At 37.8% G+C, this 22,386-nt stretch overlaps 1 protein-coding gene across 2 annotated transcripts in view; it reads left to right on the plus strand.

Annotated features, from left to right (window-relative positions):
- CACNB2 (calcium voltage-gated channel auxiliary subunit beta 2) overlaps positions 1-22,386 on the plus strand; it is a 356,001-nt gene that overhangs the window by 63,653 nt on the left and 269,962 nt on the right. The window lies entirely within an intron of this gene.

Below are 22,386 nucleotides of genomic sequence, written 5' to 3' on the forward strand. Positions count from 1 at the left end.
ATTTCAAGAGTAGGCTTCATTTCCTCTTAATTCAACAAATATTTATCAAATTCCCACTAGAGGTAAAATGCTTTGCTTCTTACTAGATTCCTTACACTTTACAAAGAAGATTTGGCTTTCATTCCAGGATTCCATATTCCAAATTCTCTAATTTTTACTAATCTGTAGATCTCAAGTGTTTTTTTGTTGTTGTTGTTCGCAGCTTAAGGTATGCATCCTTGAATATAAATTTCCTGATGTTTTCTTTCAAGGTAGATTATTAACAAGACACTTATCTCTCCAGTGCTTAGAAGCATGAGCCTTTGAATCAGACAGTCAAGAGTAAACCTAGTACCTATGCACCATTGAGAAGGTTACTTCCCATCGCTAGCCTCAGTTTTCCCATCTATATAGTGGGAATAATAATGCCTACCTCATAGAGTTATGTGAGAATTAAGTGGGCTTCCAAAAGTACTAAGCACAGCAATTAGCAGAATGAAGGCTCCAGAAATGGTAGCTGTTATTGTTATCTGTGTATGCATAGAGGATGTGCTTGAGTCTACTTTGTTGAACAGTCAAAAATATGTGGATTTTATTATTTTATGTTTCTGTCCAATACCTCTAACTGCACTGTGCCAGCTCTTACTTTTCCAGTGGGTGGGGATCTCTTAATAACACTTGGCATATTCTATAACTTACCAGTCATTTTGGGCTATTAAAAAAAAAAGTCCTATGCAGCTTAAAATTCCAGTCACAAACATGCTTCAAATTCGATCTCCATGACCTCCAGACCAGACTTCTGTGTCTTGGAATTGGATGAGGCTTGGTCTCTTCATCAATTCTTCCTTCTCCTCTAGCTCCTTGGAGTTGGGGAAGGAGGGTGGTGTTTAACTCTTCCCTGTTCCTTATCAAAGCCTAACTCCTCCTCCAGTGCTGTGGTTTGGATGAGAACATAGAATAGCAAAGATTTTATATAACCTGTCAGAGGTGGGAAGACATCCTTGTTCTTGCTCTGGTCTGGTTCCATATGTTGCTGCTGAAGTCTGTGAGTGGGTGCCATGTTGAGGGTATGTATGGTTTTCAGTTTCCCCAGGCCCCCTCCATTGATCAGAATTCTCCAAAAAGGACAGCTGTCTCTCCTTTTTTTGGGGGGGTGAGGAAGATTGGCCCTGAGCTAACATTTGTGCCTGTCTTTCTCTATTTAGTATATGGGATGCCTCCACAGCATGGCTTGATGAGCAGTGTGTAGGTCCACGCCCAGGATCCAAACCTGTGAACCCTGGGCCGCCAAAGCAGAGTGCGTGAACTTAACCACTACACCACCGGGCCGGCTCCATGTCTCTCCTTTTGACTCCTGCAAGCAGCCCTCTCCCCAACTTCCTCTCCAATTGGATTACCCACTTCCTTGGTCAACTGCTGAGCCATCCCTCCTGCAGCTGGCCCAGATGGAGCCATGAAAACTGTCACGCCCTGCAGCCCTGGTCTTCCTCTCCCCTGCCCCAAGCTATGTCATGTTCCCTCTTTTCCCTGTTGACAACAGTGGCTCCAGCAAGCCTTCCTCCTTCTTTCAGACATTGCCAAGGAAATGTAGAAGCAAGACGTGGGATGTGTCCATACTCTTACCCCAAACTCCAGGGGCACATCCAGACTCTCCCATGAACTCCCCCACATGCTCTGACCATCTCCAAAGGGAGTGCTTAGTGGGGTGGGGCTGCTTCCCGCCGGGGCTGAGACTGGGCAAGCAAAGGCTGAGAATGGAGATGCCAGTCTCCTTTCCTTGTTGGTAGGTAATGTAAGACACGCTCACATATACATACAAGCAAATTTTTAAATCCACTATGGGGCAGGGACTGATATATCTTAGTTAATAAACATTCTATCCTACAGGGTTACAACACATACAGTTATCATTTACAAAAATTAAAGGTTATAACGAATGTAGAAACCATATGGCGCTTAAATCTATAACATAAGCACCTGCACTACCCTAAAGCTTGGAAAATCATTTGCACGTGTCCATTTACCATTTGGCTCTTCATTCATTGTTCTCTCTTTTCAAAATGTATTTAACATGTACATTCTAATGAACATGATGTGTTATATTGCATATCATCTGAAAGGAACTTTAGCCTCATTTGTTTCTTAAGAATAATTACTATGAAACAAAGTTATCATTGTACCAGGAGGCAAAAAAAACAAATTAATAGAGCCTTGAAGTCGAATTCTGCATGGTACAAGTTGATATATACATATTTTGTGTGTGCTGTTCTTTTTTTTTTTGTAATCTCAAGGTTCTTTTTAAAACCATGAATTTTAAAAAGATACAAATATTAGGTGCATCTTTCTAGTCAGAAGGACTGTAAAATAGCAGTTTAACACAAATACTAAGATCCAGACATGTAAATATGTCAATGGGCTGACGAGACCTTTGCTTAGCCATTTATGAGGAGCTCCAAAAAGGCTATTTTAATGGCAGCTCTCCCTAATGGATGTGTTACTAATCCTCATTCCTTCTTGCTTGATCACCTCATTTGTCAAATTGTCGTCAGCAAATTAGACTCGAGTCCAGCCTGGAGAAGTTAGGAAATCCTTTTCCACAGTCACCTCAGCTACTGGAAAGACAACTCTTAAGCTTACTATTTTAGCGAAAGTCTAAGTGACAGAATACACCACGTTTAGAGAGAGAAAGCCACTGAGTGCAGACGAGTTCTAAAAATTCTAAGGAATTGGTAAATGGATGTCTGTATGCTAACCCGGGTGATGTTGAGCTTCTGTGTTCCAGGATTCCGTGGTGTGTGCTATTGTTTTTTTGTTGATAGTGAAATCACTGGATCTCAGCTGGAGAATGCCCATATTTTAATAGAAGCTAAGATATGCAATGCAAAACCGATATAATCTTTTCCAGATTAGTTGCCATTTCACATTAACTGTAGAACTGCTTCCTTCCCCTGTTGTGGGTCATGGGTTTGAGTACATGTGAAAAATAATGTAAATGTTATTCCTTATTAGTGCTTCTAGGAAGATCTGCCTTAGGAATGACTTTACATCACACGCACAAAAATGTGGCTTATTTTTTTTTTAAATCATGTGCCTTCGGCAAGAACCAGTTTAATGGCAAGATCAACTTCCTGGAGCACTAAAAATTTTCTTTGATAGATGGATGTGTTTCTCCAGGCGTTTTCCGCTTTAACTTACAAACAGTTATTAAATTTTCAAGGAAGGTCGTCTTTTAACTCTCAAAAGTCTACCTACCTTTGAATTTTACAGCAGGAAACTGAAGTAAGGATGTGCTTTTCCAGATGTTTCCACCTTGCTTTTTATTAACCGAGTGGTTTATAAGTTGTTCCCCAATTTTCGTCTGTATTACACTGACAAGGAGAGGATCTACTTACAAATTTGTAAAAATGTTTCAATCTTTTCACTTATATATGCTTTATCGAGTTGGGGAGAACTGATATATACTAGCTATTGATATGTATTTATATATAGCACATTCAAACTTGATGTTTTGAACAGTATATTGTAGTAATTAGTGCCAACAAATTTGTTTTAAGGGCAACATGGAATAGTCTTTTTTTGACCTTAGGAATTAGTATTTCCAGAATTATTAATTTTCCTGAGCTGCTCATGTGCTGAATATTACTCTGGATACATTTAACACGAGAAATCAAATAGAATCTGAAAAAAAAACATTTTCAATTTTTCGTGAAGATAAAAATATTAAATTAGTTTGGATATGCAAAAGAGAAGATAGTGTTTTGTCATTGACACACTTCTGAAAGCTCTTTGTGAATGTCTAGGTTTTGAAATGGATTGGAGCGGGAAAAAAAGGATATCTTTCTTAATACCATCAGGCACTTAAAGCTCATTTCTTGGAGAAGCTTTGTGAAAGTTCATGAACAAAGATCCGCTGTAGGTTTACAGGAGGAGAGAGTGTTCCCATACCTCTTGAGAGTGAACTGCTCTTTCGCCCATAGCCATGTTTCAGGTGACTCCATTTGGGAGCAGACAGAGTTGAGACCTGCCAAGCAAGTGTTCAGGCTTTTCGATTGTGTTGAAATATATTCAAGTTTGTGACTGTCGTCAATTTTAAGCTGAGGTAAGTGTGCCAAAGGGATAATGCAGCTCCAGAATAGAGAGACATATCAACACACACATATGTGTGCATGTGTAGGAATACGTATAACAATTTTATAATAATCATCAACAGCGTGGTAATTGATTAAGATTAGAAACAACACACTACTCTTTACAGAATCCTTTTTGAACAAAAGTGAAGAATTTTTTTTCCATAGACCTTGATTGTCGGCAGGTGTGGGGTGGGGTGTGAATCTTTAGAGGCAGTAAATGGAGCGTCATCCTCGTTGACAGCCTGGGCTTTTGGATTATAGAGAAGACCTGGTTTGAGTGTTGGCTCTGCTACCTGCCAACTGTATAACTCTGGGTTATACTTGCTTATCCTTTCTGAACCTCTCTTACCTTGTCTGAAAATTGATTATAATAAAGGACTCTACCTCCTAGATTTGTTGTTAGCATCAAATGTAACATTAATATATTCTTGTTAGGAATCCAAAATTTAAAAGTAAGTTAAGTTTTCCCCACAACCTACCTCATCTTAATTGAGATCAAGGAACTACTTAAAAATGCTTTCAAGTAAATGTAAACTATTTACAATATTTTGCATGCATATTATGGAAAGTGGAATAATACAGTTGATAAGAATACGGCTTTTCCGGGCCAGCCCAATGGCGTAGCGGTTAAGTTCGTGCATTCTGCTTCAGTGGCCTGGGGTTTGCCTGTTCCGATCCTAGGCACAGACCTAGTCACTGCTCATCAAGCCATGCTGAGGCAGCGTCCCACATAGAAGAACTAGAAAGACCTACAACTAGGCTATACAACTATATACTGGGGCTTTGGGGAGAAAAAAGAAAAAGAGGAAGATTGGCAACAGATGTTAGCTCAGGGCCAATCTTCCTCAAAAAAAAAAAAAATCAACATTCCAAAAATTAAAAAAAAAAAAAGAATATGGCTTTTGGACTCAGTGTGTGGTTTGGAATAATGGGTCCTCCATTTCTAATCTGTGTGCCTTTGCACAAGTTTCTCCTCGTTCCTCGTCTGTAAATAGGCATCATTGTAGTAACTACTTGGTAGAACTGCTGTGAAGATTAAATGAGACAGTATCTGCGGCACCGAGAATGGGGCCTGGCTCCTGGTAATGTCTCCATAAATGTCAGCTATGATTACTGTTGTTGATGTTAGAAAGAGACTGGGAAAGGGATGCAGTAAATTGGTTTGCAGGTGAGAGGTAGAGGTCGAGAGAAATGGAAGAGTGGAGAAAGAGGAAGATGCAAAAGGAGACAATGGGAAACAGAAGGCAGGGGACGTGGTGGTTCTGAAGTGTAGTCCTTGATGTACACTTTCTGTTTAGACATTGGCATCATCTCTGAAACTCTAGTCTTTGAAATGCATAATTCTCCATTCCTTGTATAAACATTTATTAATAAACAGCATGACTGATTCTTTTTTTTTTTCAGTTACATTTATTTATTTATTTATTTTTTGTGGGGAAGATCAGCCCTGAACTAACATCCGTGCTAATCCTCCTCTTTTTGCTGAGGAAGACTGGCTCTGAGCTAACATCTATTGCCAATCCTCCTCCTTTTTTTTTTCGTTTCCCCAAAGCCCCAGTAGATAGTTGTATGTCATAGTTGCACATCCTTCTGGTTGCTGTATGTGGGACGCGGCCTCAGCATGGCCGGAGAAGCGGTGCCTCAGTGCGCGCCTGGGATCCTAACCCGGGCTGCCAGTGGCGGAGCACGCACACTTAACTGCTAAGCCACGGGGCCTGCCCCAGTATGACTGATTCTATTTTTAAAAATTTATCATGCAATTTTAAAGACATACAAAAAGGTATAAAGAATAATAAAATATTGTATACCTGTCACCCAGCTTCATAAACTGGGTTCATTTTTATTGCCATCAAACTTGATTCCCTTTGTGTCTTCACTCCCTCCTCCTCCCACTGGCAGAAACCACTGCCCTAAATTTCTTAAATCGGTCCCATGCATTTTTCATATTTTTATTATGTAGGTATATATCTTTAAGCAATGTATAGTACAGAGTATTCTTACATGTTTTCCTGTAAGATGTATTTACATGTTTAAGCTTTATATAAAGAGTAGAATACTACAGTATGCTTCTCACACTTTTTTTCTGTTAAACATTATGGGTGTAATTCATCCATTATGTTACACATAGGGATGGTTCATTCATTTTCATGCAGTAGAGTATTCTTTTGCGTGAATGTAGCATGATTCATTTTTTGCTTCTTCTATAGATGACCATTTAGATAGTTTCCTTTTTCTCTCTGGCAATGACCAAAAATGATGCTATGAATACTCAGGTGCATGAGTCCTGGTACAAACGTGCAGGAGTTTCTCTCGGGCAAGGCTTTCATGACCTTTTCTGAGTTATGGCATATGTAGAAAATAATATTTTTGCAGGCTTTTAACAGCTGCAGCAACTGGCCCAACCTTCCCAGGCCTCAGCTCCTACTAAAGCTGAGTGGATTGAGACCTCAGCTACACCTGGAACTCATTTGCCTCGGTAGACTGATTGAGAAGTTCTGCCCGAGGTATACCTTGGAGGGGAATGGCTCAGTTGTAGGCGTGCATATTTTTAACTTTATTAGATATTGTCAAATTGTTCTCCAAAATAGCTGTGCCATTTCTACATCCCAACCAGCAGTATATGAGACTTCTCATTCCCCCACATCCTAATCAACACTTGGAAATGTTGGACTTGTCACATTTTTGTCCACCTAATCCTCTTTTTCTTTTATACCTTGCCTTTATATCTGTTGTCATATATCTATTGTGCTGTTTGCTTTTTGTATTGAGCTTTGTATTTATATATTCTTTATAGTTAACCTTTGTCAGTAATAAGTGTTGCAAATATCTACTCACAGTCTATAAGTTGTTTTTCCACTTTTTTTTTTGATAAGTCTAAGTTCTAAATTGTGATGTTGTCAACTTTAACAATTTTTTCCTTTACGTTTTACATTTCTCATCTTGTAAGACATCCTTCCCTGGTAATAGAAGGGCATAAAAATATTCTTCTATATTTACTTCTAAAAATTTTTCAATTCTTGCTTATTTGTGTTTATGATATGAAATAGGAATCTAATTTTATGTTTTCTGTTTGGATAATGAATTGTTTCAGAGCCACTTATTAAATGGGCTCGTTGCCTCCACAGACTGGCAAGGACAGCTCTGTCAAAATATCAGGCGCATATTCCAATTTTATTTTTAAGTTTGATGAGTTTTGGTTTTGAAAATAGAACTTCAGAAAAATACTGTAATTCCCCCTTCTGAATTTAAAATCACTGGATTGGAAGTAAGAAGACTTGGGTTCTGAACCAGTTGAGAGCAAGAGCCCTCATACTAGCCAATGGTGTATACAATATATATGATCTGGGTCAAAGGTGTTAGACTTGTTGGCTTTGAGCATAAGTTCAGGTTCCTCCACTTTGGGAGTTTGTGGTAAAGCACGTGAGGAAGGAAGAGAATAGAAGACCCCGCCTCTATAAATAATCACCTCATGCAAGTGGAATGGCATCTGTGGGAGCAATGTGGTCAAAACTCATTTCCGGTTTCTTCATCTGTGGCCCTTGGCAGCAGGTCACATGACTCAAAGCTTGGATACAGAGGGAACCCCTGGGGCTGCTTTCCTCATGAGGGGGCTGGGGTGTGGCAGACCCTTGGGGTGGCAGAGACTCACCTCAGTAAAGTGAGTCCTTGACCTCTTTGAGCTTGATTTCCCCATCCATTAAACAAGGAACACAGAACAAGTGATTTCTCACGCATTCGGATTTTAAGTGTGTGGTATGTAGTTGTGCATAACTTTAGCTCAGCCACTGTAGCACCAAAGAGCTGTTGGTGGCTTTTGGAATCTGTCAGATGACTTTATGTTTCCCCTTTCAAAGATTAGTACTGTTTCATTTTATAATGCCCAAATGCCATGTTTGAAATAAATACCAATTTAATGGTAGAGGGCTCAAAAATACTATTTTTTGAATAATTTACCCACTTCATTTCAGAATGTGAATTATCCTACAAGCAAAAGCACTTTAGTAGAACTCTCTGCTCGTAGAAATATGTTCAGCAACACACATAAAACTTTCAGAGCCCTTTTGCGAGTGACATTGCTGTAGATTATGGGGTGGGAAACTCTTTGATCCCTCGCACTGTGGTCATACCCAAAATCATCTCTTGTAGGCTACTTTTGAAGAAATATAGTATAATGGCTGAGAGAACCATCTCTGGACTCAAATCAGAGTTTCAGTCATCAAAAACTAAGAGGATGACTCTGTGGAAGTTAATTAACTTCTTTAAGCCTTGGATTATTTTTTTTTCCTATGAATTGGGGATAATAAGAGTAATTCATTCATATGGCTCTGAATTTTCAATGAGATAACACGTGAAATACTAATTGTTAGGTTACATTGTAACTGTTTACAATACATGCTAGCTACTTATATTATTACCCATGTATTTCTATAATTCTTGATTTATTTTTATTTATTAAATTAAAAATCATTGTACAGATCCAACTCATGTTGAACTCTTTACCCACTGACTATGGACTTTTCCTGTTTTATTTCCCAATACTCTAAGTTTCTGTATACAGAGTTAATATTATTTGCTTAAAGCACTTATTTCATCTGGATCAGAGTTTACCTTTAAAAGCAAGTCCTCTTTTTATCATGTACAAGGGGTGAAAAATTGACTCTAAAGATGGAAAATTTTATAAAAATCTTTTTGTAATATGCATCTACTTTTGTATGTAATATAATCCAAAAATATTTTTGGAAGTTCAATGTCTGAAAGACAAATTTTAACTTCTGTATTATAAAGGAAATTCCATCTCTTATAGACAAAAAATGACATAGAATCCTTCATTATGGTTCTCACAGCTTTGACTCCCCTGTCCCAGGTAATAGGGTAGGCAGGTAGGAATCTTCACAGGCATCTGGGGGAGAGGCTGCTGGATAGGGCAAGGAGTGCCCCTGTGACTCTGTAGAAAAAGACAATAGTTGTTATTCAGTTTGTGTAACTCCAGATAAAATAAAACAAAAGTCCAGGGTTCTGATACTGAAAACAAATTTGCTACATGAGATTTCTTGACTTTCAGCGTAAATTGGTGGCATTACTCCCAAATAGGTCAATTCTAACTCATTCACATGTGCAAAGAATCTTGGCCGTTAATAATTACATGTTTTATTAAACACAGTAAATTTTGTATTATATTTATCTAGCCAGTGAATATAGATTCTCTGCCATGAAATTCCCATGATATTTTCCATGCCGTCATCCTTGTTCCAAGCTCTTTTTTTAATACTACATTTTTATAAGGAATTTTTCCTAGTAGTGTTTACTAAAATACACATAGAAGACTGCCTATTAAATATTTTTAAATAAAAGATTAATTCCTGATAATTTCCTCAGAGTATCATAAATGTTCCTTTCTGAACAAGAAATAGTCTTTCACATTTCTATTAATATAATTCCTACAAACACAGTATAAACCTGTGCTCATCCATTATTCATGTTGTATCATTCTCTGATTAGAGGTTGGCAACCTGGGAATACAGAGAAGAATTCATTAATGATGAGATGGGTTATTTCCAAACTCCACATTGAACTCAAAAATATATATCTTTCATGAAATATCCCTAGTACTTTTTATTTTTCCTGTTACGTATTTGTACTTATATTGAAATTCACCCTTTTTTCCCCCAACTGTGTAGGGGTAAATTTAAATGGGAAATTATTCATTTTGTTTTCAGATAAAATAAAATTTTGTGTATCTATGAATATCCTTAAAAATATTTGTCTGCCTAGGTCTTTTAATTTCAAAAACTTTAAAATGAGTGAATCCAAGAAATGAATGACTTACAGGACTGGAATCAAGATTGAGAAGGTGTCTCTCTATCATTCCTTCTGAAAGCCACAAACACACAGGAAATTGTGTAAATGGACTTCTAAAATTTTTGTTTCCATTATTTGCACCTGGCAATGTTCATATTGCTCTTATTTATATTGTGATTTATATAATTAAACTTTTATCTCACACATGTATCTTTTGATTATTTCTGTAGAAGCACTCAACCTTCTTCTGAAAGGTACTCACATTTACCAAAGGTACCCATGACTTTATTTCAAATTTTTAAAAAAAAGAAATTGCAGAGGATCCTGGAACTGACTTGGAAACAAGTGTTTCTGCCTGGATTGGATTAAAAAGAGAGGACCTCTACTTCTGCATCTATTTTGCCTTACACAGAGATGATATGAAAAATATTGAACAACTGTACAGCATAGCAACAACCGATCAGGAGGCTCACCCACCGTAGCCTTGCAGAGATAGCTTGTAGCCCCTATCCTTGTTGGATCCTGGGGAAAGTTTGGGGCAGTTGATGTGATGGGAGACTTTTGGGGGCTTAGAGCAGTGACTCTTTATGAGCCAGTCAAGAAACGTTTTAGTATTGCAACAACTGGTATGACTGTACCTCTGTGTACTGACTCACTGTCCCCCGTGTCACATCCACTCCAGGATAATTTGCCCAGATTGTGATAGGAGGAAGATGGTGTTCAATACTGATGATGACAATAAAAGTAATATTTATTACTTACATGACTTGAGTTTTTAAGAAAATAATTGGTGAAAAATCCTTGGGCTTTATTAGCTTAAAATGCTAACCCCACGGTGCCAAAATCATGACAATTGGAGTAAAAGGTATATTGAGTGATTGATCCCCCACATTGCTTTCAGATTCCCAGTATGGCATTTAATGGGAGCAGTGACATCTAGTGTTCCCTCCCAAGATAGCAATGACTCTGAACTGAGTAACTGTTTATTTCAGAAGTAGCCTGCAAACTTGATTACTTCATCCAGGGCCGACTTTCACCATTTTTGAAGCACATCACATTAATCTAAGTCAGGGGGCTGGTTTGTTCCAGATTTTCATAACCACTCAGGCAGGTCTGGCTGGGAGGCCAGACATTTTCTTGTGTTCTGGCCCAGGGCCCACACAGTGCTCAGCTCAGAGGCCCCCCGGGAATAAGGCATTTCTGGGACCAATCTGAGGATTTGCAAAGAATTTTAAGTGAGCACAAAACTACTTTTAATAAAAAGAGGGCAGAAACTCAACCTAGCCTGTTCTCCTAATGCATTTTGACAAAAATGGTCGTTTTGTATTAGATGCGATTGGAAAGCTCTTAAGAAATAAAAATGAAAACACACCAAAATCTTTTATGGCTATACGTGTTCTGACCTGTGCTACTTTTTATCAGATCTTTTTTTTTTAATGCTTGGGATTTCATGAATATATATTTTATTTGTACTTCTTGTTGAGTACAGCACTAAGGACTTGAGTGAGTCTGAGAGGGGAGAAAAATCCTTTTAGATCGCTATGAATCCTCCCCACACCTCATTCTTTAACTCTCCATCGCCCACCGCTGACGCCATGTTGATATTTACCAGTGGCCTGTGGTTTTTGTTTCTGGTCTAATGTTGGTGGCAAGTAGATGCTTTTATTCTTTTTTATTTGGATCAATTCTCAATGCTTTTCTTGCCTGGGGCTGCAAACAGTGGGGCTTGTTGGTCATGTGTACCTTTAAGGTTCCCATTGTCATCCCATTCATCATTGTCATCCTATAATTCTCCTTTTATTTTAATTTAAAACAAGTCTTGAAGTCTTCCCTGAAATTCTTGAGTGTGAAACTCTTTCTTGTAGAGTCGATCAGAAGACCTTTTCCATAGGCCCCTTCAGCCCCTTCAGTTTTAACCGAAAATAAAAAATACCTCATTATTTCATTACTAGAGGGCACATCCTAGGATTACCAACTCTTGTGTGCCATTATTGGCACTTGACTTGGTTCGTGATGTCAGTAATTCAGTGCTAGAATGTCTCTATCTCAGTGGTTCAAAGACATTTAGTTGTTATAGACAAATTTTGTCGTCGTTGTTACTGAAAGCTTATACAAAATAACACAAAAGCTAGTCTTCTCTTTGTTGGGGTTAGAGGGAAAGAAGGCGAAGCGCCACCTGCTGGTTTCTTCCCTTTTCTTGCAAAACACTTCTTGCGGTTTAAAAAAGAATCTATTATGTGAAATTTAGCCACTTCTTAACCTCTCTACATTCCAAAACAGAGAGCTCATGAAAAGTTTTTAAATAGCAAGCGTAAATAAATACATTGGGTTGTAGATTTCTGCTTGGATAATGGGGCCAATGACAACATAGATGTGTAACCCAGTCAGGATGGAGGTGTTATATTAATACATTTCTTTAACCAGTCCATTTATTTGGGCCAAGTTAACCAATTTCCTAGAGATAACGCAGAGATCCTGGGACGCATCAGTGAGCAGACATTTCTTGTTGTCCCGGATCCACCCCAGGAAATTCCCTGCCCACGTGGGTTTCCATTTTATGGTGGGAGACAGTTATAAACAATAAACATAATAAATAAGTCTATTGTTTAGTATGGCAGAAGCTTAGAAATATTACAGAAAAAAAAAAAGAAATTGAAGATCAGCGTAAGGGAGATTGGGAGTGTGCACTTCAACCCTGAATAGGGAGTCAGGATGGTCCTCACTGAGAGAGTGTCATTTGAGCAAAACTAGACTTATTGAGAAATAAGTCACGTGCACATCTAGGGGGAAAACATCTCAGGCAGAGGGAACAGCCAGTGTAAAGGCCTACAGAGGGAGTATGCCCGGTGTGATCAGAAATGCCAAGGAGACCAGTGTGGCTGGGGCAGAGAGGGTGAGGGAGACACAGAGAATGTAGGAGATGAGGTGAGAAAGGAACCAGGCCAACACATACGCTACAACATTTTTGTTACCCTGTCTCCACCCTAAGGAAATGCCTGCCCCGAAATCGCCTTTAATGGTCTTTCCTTGCTTAACATAGTTGTGCATATTCTAGTGTTTCAGTCGGAGTCTTACACTTTACGAGTAGTCCCTTGTATTTTTGGTGTCACTCTGTGTCACGACTGATGTGCCATTTTATCCCTGTATTACACTTTGTGGGACATTCTAGAGGTTTGAGGGAGAACTGAATTCTAACACGCTGTACACATTGGGGCTGTGATGGCAAAGGCCGGAGACAGACCACTTTTGTCTAACATGGTATTGTCATTTTATTTTTATTTATTTATTTATTTTTTTTAAAATAATTTTATTTATTTATTTTTTTCCCCCAAAGCCCCAGTAGATAGTTGTGTGTCATAGCTGCACATCCCTGTAGTTGCTGTATGTGGGACGCGGCCTCAGCGTGGCTGGAGAAGCGGTGCATTGGTGCACGCCTGGGATTCGAACCCGGGCCGCCAGCAGCGGAGCGCGCACTTAACCGCTAAGCCACGGGGCCGGCCCATGTATTGTCATTTTAATCAAAATATTTCTTGTTTGACTAACCTGTAACAAATGTAAATTCTTTGTTAGAGTTTGTCTTACTAAACTCTGAAGCTGTTTTTGCCATTAATGGGATGACAATATACCATTTTGACTCATCAATTCAACTAAACAACCTATTCGTTAAGTCAGATAGACAAACTGACTTACTTTCCCACTATATTGATTCCCATTGAATCTAATTCAATTAATTTGAAATGATAAAAGTATAAATTCTTTAAATTTTAGATCCCAAGGGGCATTAAACATTCTCTGTTGTAACTTTTTCATTCCATAGGTGAGAAAATAGAGGGCCAGAGAGATTTTTCTGATGTGCAGCATGACCGTTCAGTCTGCTCTGTGTGTGTGTGTGTGTGTGTGTGTCTGTAATTTATCTCTTATTGAAAATGCTTCTACCTCCAGAATTCCGAATGATATTTTTCCACTCTTGTCCTTACAAGAAGACAAGTGAATTTCAGAGATTTGCTGGTTACAACTTGTTCCCTTTTCTGCCTGAAATATAAAATGACTCAGCAGTCATTGTTCTCTGAGGGTGGAGAAATGAGGGATTTGAGCTGGTGGTGAAAAACAGGAGTCAGATGACCCGATAATTCAGTTTCCAGGCGCTATTGGCAAAGACATATGACCTTCTCAGAAAGGTCAGGCTCTAAGAACTAGGTATTGTTAACTTTTAAATATAGTTATTAGAGAATGCTTTTCCTAATCCTTCTGCCATGTTCCTCTTAGTGCATCTAGCCCTGGAACAAATTGTCGAAGACAGGAGTGAACTAGCACAGAAGACATATTAGAAATTCTGTCTGGCTCTATGTATCACTTACAAATTCAATAGCCAGTTGGGGCGTCCTTTGAAGTATAAAAACTTGGGGAAATTCAGGTATTATATTCTAATCTTTTTTTTACATTTACATTTCCTTAAAGTTCCATAGCTTCTATTATTCACCTTATCTCTGACAAATTTTATTTTCTATCTTCACTCCTCTTCTTAACTATTTATTGGCTATCAGTATCTCTGCTGATTTCTGTAGTCTAGAGGATCCTAAAGGATGGAGTTTGAATTTTTCCCTTTTATAGGAAAATACAAATCATCTCCCTTGTGATGTTAGAGAAATTAACCTGTATGAGGTCTGGGACAATTCTGCCTGGCTGGCTGCTTTGTTCTAGTTAGAGAGGTGCTCAGCTGAGAGAGAGGAGACGGGAGAAGGAATGCCAGGCAATTTTATGACCCCTTATGAGAGGTACTTCCCAAAGGTCCTTTTCCTCAAGTCTTAAGAATTTTCAGAACTTGATACCTTCTCATATTCCAGTACAAGTAAATAAACTCATTCCAAGGCCAAGTAGCAATAATATTGCTTGTGTCATGGCGCAATATGGAAATTAAGGACTTACTGTTACTCATGCTGTACTCACGTCTACTAATTCTTGGATCTATTGCTTTTTTCCTATTAGAATTCATTAGATATTTCATAAGGTTCAATTAAAAAAAACTTTTGGCTTGTCAGCACTGAAAAGCATTTTAAAGGACCTTTATAAATCCATTAAAAAGAAGTAAAATGTTTGAAAAGAATATCTCTTCCTCCTCTAGTATGGTTTTCCTTTTATTCATTGAAGCCAATCCAGAATCTTGGACTCCCTTTTCTATTATATCTTTATCAAAAACTGCAATGTTTATTTTTTAAAAGCATTGACTAAATTGTTATTGAGGTAGAGTTTCTCTTTGTAGAAATATTGTTGCTAATAAATGAAGAAGGGATCAAAGAATTAGAATTTCACCATCCTGCAATCCTGGTGATTGATTGGCTGTAGGCAGTGATATTAGTAGTTGGCAATTTCAGAAAGAAAGGAGAACCTGTTCCTCCTGGTGGGAGTGCACAACCCCTCTGAAGTGTCCTTGCCAAATTCAAATAGGAATCTGATCAATCAAACCTCTTAGATCTAACTATCCTTCTACACTGGAACATGTTAAATGACAATACAGGAATGCAAAATCCACGATGTGTAAACTCTACAGGACAAATGACCAGTTTTCTCTCAAAACCAAGTTGCAGGGGGGACAATGGGAAGAGATGGTGGAGAACCTGCAGATGAAAGAAATTTGAGACACAGCAACCAGTTGCAATGTATAGACCTTGTTTAGATCCTGATTTAAACAAAATGTAAAAAAACCAAACACCATGAGACAATACGGGAAATGTGAATACAGACTGGGTATTTGCTAATATTAAAGAATTACGGGTTTTTTTTTAGTTTGTGATAATTGTTCTTGTTATTGGTTTCTTTTTAAGTAGCACCACTCTTTTAGAGACACATGCTGAAAGATTCATGAATGAAATGAAAAACGTAGTATTGAAGTTAAAAAGTACATTGAATATAAATTATGTTAAACTTTCCTTAAAATTATGCTTTCATTCCACTGTTAACTTATTTTTTTTGAGCATTCTGCGTGTTACATAAATGACCCATAAATCCCATCTGACACAACTGGAGAACGCTTGATGTTTTGCTGTCCATCACATACCTGTGTTACAGAGGTGACACACAGACAGATGAAACCATTTAAATAGGATTCTGAGAATTACTGAATTTCTTTCAGAAAGAATTTTTTGATTTTGATACTTTTTGCTTAATCCCTACATATCTGGTCTCTAAATATGAACTATGGTTTAAGTCATATACCCAAACCTTCTACTTATGCAATACTGAATATTGAAAATTGATATAAATCATCACAGTTCCACAGCACTATAGAATATCATATCATTAAAAAGGCTAGTCAGAGCCAGCCCTGTCGGTCTAGTGGTTAAAGTTTGGCTCACTCCACTTCGGCGGCCTGGGTTCGTTTTCCTAGTCTTGGAACCACACCACCCATCTGCCAGTAGCCATGCTGTGGCAGCAGCTCACATAGAAGAACTAGAAGGACTTAAACTGGGGTGTACAACCATGTACTGGGGCTTTGGGGAGCAAAAAAAAAAAAGAGGAAGAATGGCAACAGATGTTAGCTCAGGGTGAATCCTTCCCTGCAAAAAAAAAAAAAAGGCTAGTCATAGACAAGCATACAGCCAGTATTTGTTGAGTGAATAAATGAAATTTCGTTTAGTATATTAGATTTTTGTGCAAAGCAAAGAATATTATACTTTTAATATGTTTCTTTTGTTCAGTAATTATGGATTAAAGTATTCTACAAGATTTTTAAGAGTAATTATTATAGTAAAAATGTACTACTTTTTAATACTTAGGCAGAAAAGCACATTAAACAGAATGCTCCTATATTCCTTTTTTTACATTAAGAAACTTTCTTTTCATTTTAAAAAGATTTTTTCTTTATAAACTATTACATAGTCACTAGTTAAAAATTCAAAAGTACTGAAAAAGTCTTTATTTCATCACCAGACAAAACCACTATTAACATTTTCATTTCTCTTTAATCGTTTTTAAGATAAAGATGCAATCATATTAAGAAACATTCTTGCCTTCAATTTTAGAGACAGAATCCTATTGCATAAATGTTTTCTTTTAAATTTCCTCTTGGTATTGTTTTTTCTCTATTAAAACAGGAACTTCTAAGCTTTTTAGAAAATGAGAACCCTTCTACCCAGTGAAATATGTACAAAAGATAGACAATAAGCACATCAACACTTTCCAGTAACATATTATTAAATCTTAAAAGAAGGAGCCTCTTTAAATTAAAAAAAATTTTTTTTTTATTTTTTTGCCGTGAGAACAGTGGAGCTATTTGAATTTTTAGAAAGAGTGAGGTTTAGTTTGGTAAGTACTATCTTTAGATGGACCTAGAGATTAGTAATAAGAACAAGTTATATGAAGATATAAAATAAAGAAATAAAAGATTGCTTCTTTGCAAAGCTTTCCTTCCCTAAACTGCTCTTTATTAATGCTACTGTTGTATTTTGTCGTCTTTGCACTGAATGGTGACTAGAGTCGGGAGCAAGTAATCATATATCTTTTTTTGTTTTGTTTTTTTGTGTGTGAGGAAGATCAGCCCTGAGCTAACATCCGTGCTAATCCTCCTCTTTTTGCTGAGGAAGACCGGCTCTGAGCTAACATCTATTGCCAATCCTCCTCCTTTTTTTTCTCCAAAGCCCCAGTAGATAGTTGTATGTCATAGTTGCACATCCTTCTAGTTGCTGTATGTGGGACGCAGCCTCAGCATTGCCGGAGAAGCGGTATGTCAGTGCACGCCCGGGATCCGAACCCGGGCCGCCAGCAGTGGAGCGCGCGCACTTAACAGCTAAGCCACGGGGCCGGCCCCGTATATCTTTTACTTTAAACTCAGCGAAACTTTTGAATTCAATGCTATTGGCTTTAAACACTGTGGAGTCCTACTTTCCTTGTGCCTTCTCCTCTTTCTGCCTCTCTCTCCCAACTTCTCCTTTCAAAAGAAATTTCTAATTCTTTTCTAGAGTCAAAGCTCAGCATGTGAATAGGAAATAGGCTTACACAGCTAGGGATGACATCAGTTCTGAGATGTGAGTTTTCTATAAGATTAAAGGAGTTTCATTCCATTTGATAAGATTGCTTGATTCCTTATAGTCCCTCATTTTGTAGCTGCTTTACACTTTCCAAAGGATTTCTCTCTCTAATCCATGAAGGGATGGAGCAGATGTTAATCTTCTCATTTAGTGAGACTTAGGAAGCTGGTGCAACTTGGATCAGGCTAAATAGCTTGTCCTTGACAGAGCCTGGACGAGAACCAGGGCACTGTTACCCATAGTCTCCTGCATCATAGGGCTAGAAGTTATGTTTGGGGACAGGAGGCGTATGTCCCCCAACCATAACCAACCCAGTGCTTCTTGGAGTTCAGTCTGCTATCGGCTCAGTCTTCCAAGGTGGTAACTTTCTAACAGGCTTCTGTGGTCTGCAGAGCCAAATTGAAGTCAAGCCAAGTCCCCAGGTTGCAGGAACAGAAATCAGCTAAATGGCCTAGCCTTCCTCCCACTGTACCTTGTCCCATCTGCATCCTGACCCGAACATTTGTCTACACCCCAGCCTATCACCTTTCACTACCTTTTTCCAGATTAGCTTCGTGTGGGCACCAGAAATGTTTGCATGTCTCTATCATCTTCTCTAAAGTCGTTGTTCTTTTCTCATGTCAGCCAGCCTTCTCTTTGCTCAAGGCCAAGGGTACACAATTACTTACAGACATTTCATTCCCTTCATTATACATGATCTACTATTTCTCAGGCTTCTGGCTTTGTGTAATAAACTTTCTTATATGTGACCCATTGTATTCTTCCTTGTTGAGAGGAATCACTGGGACCTTTTTAATATTGGATATTATAAAATCACTGGCGGGGTGAGGGTGAAGAGATTAGAAACATGGCTAAGTAGCCTAAAAACCACTTCCATTTTCTTAAATCCCCACTCAGTGCAAAAATTTTATATGTCATCTCAAAATATTACAGTAGTCTTTCACAATAAATATTCTATCCCCTATTTTACAGAATAGGAAACTAGGGTTCCAAGATGTATGACCTGACTTGACACTGAACCAGGATTTGTGGACACAACAGGCAGGCTATATGTTGATCTTCATTCAAATAATATTCAAATATTTAAAATATTTTCTTAGTGGGGGGCAGACTGGCAATGATGAGGGATGCTTTTATATTTCCATTCACCGGCATTGGGCATTGACCATTGCAGCAGGAGTTGGACCATTTTGTCAGCTTTGTAAGAGTTACCAAGAGATCTGAGATCTTTTCCCAAATTGTTCTAGTGATGTTTTAAGGCCTCTTAAAACCAGTCCTCTGCTCCCTGCCCCTTAATTTGCTCTGCCCCTAGACTTCATAGCTAGTATGAGAAGGGATTTACAGCCTGATCTTCTCGTATTCTTTGTTTCTACCATCTGCTGGCACTTCTTAAGATTCATGAATGTGTGGTCAAATGATCATTAATGAATTAACTCAGTAAACATTGATTGAGTGGCTACTCTGTGTCTTATATTTGTGCATTGTTTTACGGTTTACAGAGAGTTCTCACAGCTGTCATCTCATTTAAATCTCACCCAGAAACACATAGAAGAGGTAGGCCAGGAGGTATCCTAACCAACCCTCCTTCACATGCAGAGCTGGCAGCTTAGTAGGGACACTCTTGTCTTTTAACTCCAAGTTTTATGATACCATATAGCTCCTGTGTCACTAGGTTTCTTGCAGATGGAGCTGCTGTCCAGCCTGGGATTAAAAAAAGAGAGAGAGAGAAGGTTACTTAGTAGCTGCAATTTTGAAACAGGGAGAATGGCCACTTAAGTGAAACTGTTTCTTCATGTGTAGCTCTAAGGATGGCATTAGCAGCCTACATCAGAGCCAGAAAAGGAAACCTTCCTTCTGAAAAGACTAGAATGATAACACATTTCCTGAAATTACAGTGGGAGTTTTATGTTAAATTATATAATGGGGTCAGTAAGGCTTCACAGAGCTGATGCCGTTGGCACTGGGTCGTGGCGAGTGAGTCCGAATTTATCCCAAGTGAAAGGGAGAGAAGAGGCAAGACCTTCCTCACTGAGAGGAGAATAGAAGACACACTCAGCGGGCTGATAGAGAATGGTGAGTGCTGGGCTGGAGGGAAGCACTAAGTATAGGCCAGGGAATGGCTGAAGCCCCTGGAAGCTTCCATGCCAGAGGTTGTATATCAAAGAGATAGATGAGCATAATGACCCAGTTGGGAGGATGGACTGATAGAAGAGGAAAGCCCAGAGATGGGATACTATTTCTTTCAGTCCACTACTTAACTCGGTCATAATAAAGTTGTTTATCAAAAGAGTGAGAGGTATCTCCAGTGTATCTTCTGAAAAGAGACAAAGTTAGCAGCCAACATTGTTACATTCTTTCAAGGGAGAAGACAAGCTTTTCCATCAAGTATTGTTTTGTATACAAATGAAAGCCTCACCATCAAAAGCTTTGATTACTTGGTGGCCCATTTGAAAAATAATACATTGTTCTCAGGAAAAGATGGAAAGCATCTCTTTCTTCCTACAAGGCAATATAGAGTCATAGTGAGGGATGTGGTCTCTAAAGACAGACGTCCTGTAGTGGAATCCCAGCTCTGCCACGTCCTTGCTGTGTGACCTTGGGTACATTACCCATTGTGGGTACAACATTTGGAAGAGTGCATGGGGAGAGATTAGTCTGTGACTTGTGGTTGAATCCATGCCAATTATGCTTTAAGTGAAATGGCTAATTTTCATCCTTTTCCTGTTCTTTCTTAATTGAATGGATTTCTTTGCAGTTTTAAAAATCATTTTTACAGTAAATATATACAGAAGTAAGATAAAATATCTCAATTGTGTTTCTTATATAGTCATGTGAGTAATGTTACTGTAATTAGCATGAGAAATTAGTATTAGTCATTAGTATGAGTAATATTGGTATGTTAATGAATAAAAGAAGACCAGAATATTGCCAGTCTGAAGACTAAACCCACAATGTCAGTTACAGGATTTTATTTATTTATTCTTAGAAAACAAGAATGATTATTCCCATATTCAGGGGTTGAGGCAGAAGTTCAAAACTTTAGTTGTATTTCTGCTTGGGAAAATAGCAGAGAGCTAAAATTAGTCTCGTAAGACCACAGATATGTACCCAGCCAAATTTAATGTGGGATTTTTAAAGTTCGTGGAGTTAAATAGTTCAAAGTCGCACTGTACAAAGCAAATAGAAAATGCACTTTTAAACATTTTTTATGTTTTCTTTGGTAAGATATCAAAATAATTTAAGGAATGTATTTACATTTTTATGGTAATGATACTTAAAATTTTTGGCATCATGAAAAGTATATCAAATATTAAAATATTAACAGAATGAGAGGTTTTTCTTTAAAAGATTTCTTTGGTAAGTATCATATTTGTTACATCAAAAGAAAACACTCCTCTTTGTGGTAAATGTTCCTAATTTTTAGCTACAGACTTATACATTTATAATTTAGTTTATAGTTAGGTGTCGCAATGACTGGTATTAAAGCTAGAATGTTAGAGCACTTTTTAAAAAGATGTTTGTGATTGATATTTCTTTTTTATGTAATTGAATAAATTTTAATTAAGGTTTAATAAAATAAAATTAGATATAGCATTAGTCCTACCATTTGGAAAAACTGGATTATGGCATGTAGTTCCTTCACTATTGAAACTAGGCACCCACTTTCAAAGCAGAAAACAAAAAACAAAAACAAAGAAGAATCTTATAATTTATTCCTCTGTAAGTCAGCCTCAAATCTTAGAGTATGTAAATCCAGGTGAAAGCATTTATTTTAACCTGAATCACTCTGTGACCAATTCTGAGTTCATTGATCATGTTCCATTATAATCCCTAACAGGGGAAATTACTGGCATCGTATTTTACACAGTAGGTTTAAAAAAGGTTAACTCATTATGAGAGGGACCCAGCATCCCCACCTCCCTTATTCCCTAACATAGACAGTACCCACCAAAATGGAATGGTTAGTGAAAAAAGTGATAGAACTGTCAACACCATCTCAAGTCAACAACAGACATTTCTGCAATAATGTAAAATTTCCTTGAAATTAGAAAAAAAAAGCAAAAAGAATGAGCTTCTTCTCGTGATGAGATCATCCTCTATCATACTCATGTGTTACCCCAATCTCATTTTTCATATGATTATTAAACAAACAAATGAACAGAATATGAGGAAAAAGTTTATCAACTCTGGTGTGATTGGAACTATTACCAGAAAATAGACATCCGATAGCAGTAGTGTCCAATATATGGTTTCATGTGCTAGTTTCTTGAGATTTAAAAACATTTTCAAGATACGTGGTACTCAATTGTAATACAGGACAGAGAGTGAAATCGGGGGGAAAAAACTAGTTGTGTCTTGGAAAAATCTATAAATGATAACTGAAGCCAAACATGCCATTTTTAAAGAATCATAGAAATTTAGATCTAGAAGGAATCTTGAAGATCATTTAGTCA

The sequence above is a fragment of the Diceros bicornis genome, chromosome 36 (assembly GCF_020826845.1).
Source record: "Diceros bicornis minor isolate mBicDic1 chromosome 36, mDicBic1.mat.cur, whole genome shotgun sequence".
Taxonomy (NCBI): domain Eukaryota; kingdom Metazoa; phylum Chordata; class Mammalia; order Perissodactyla; family Rhinocerotidae; genus Diceros; species Diceros bicornis.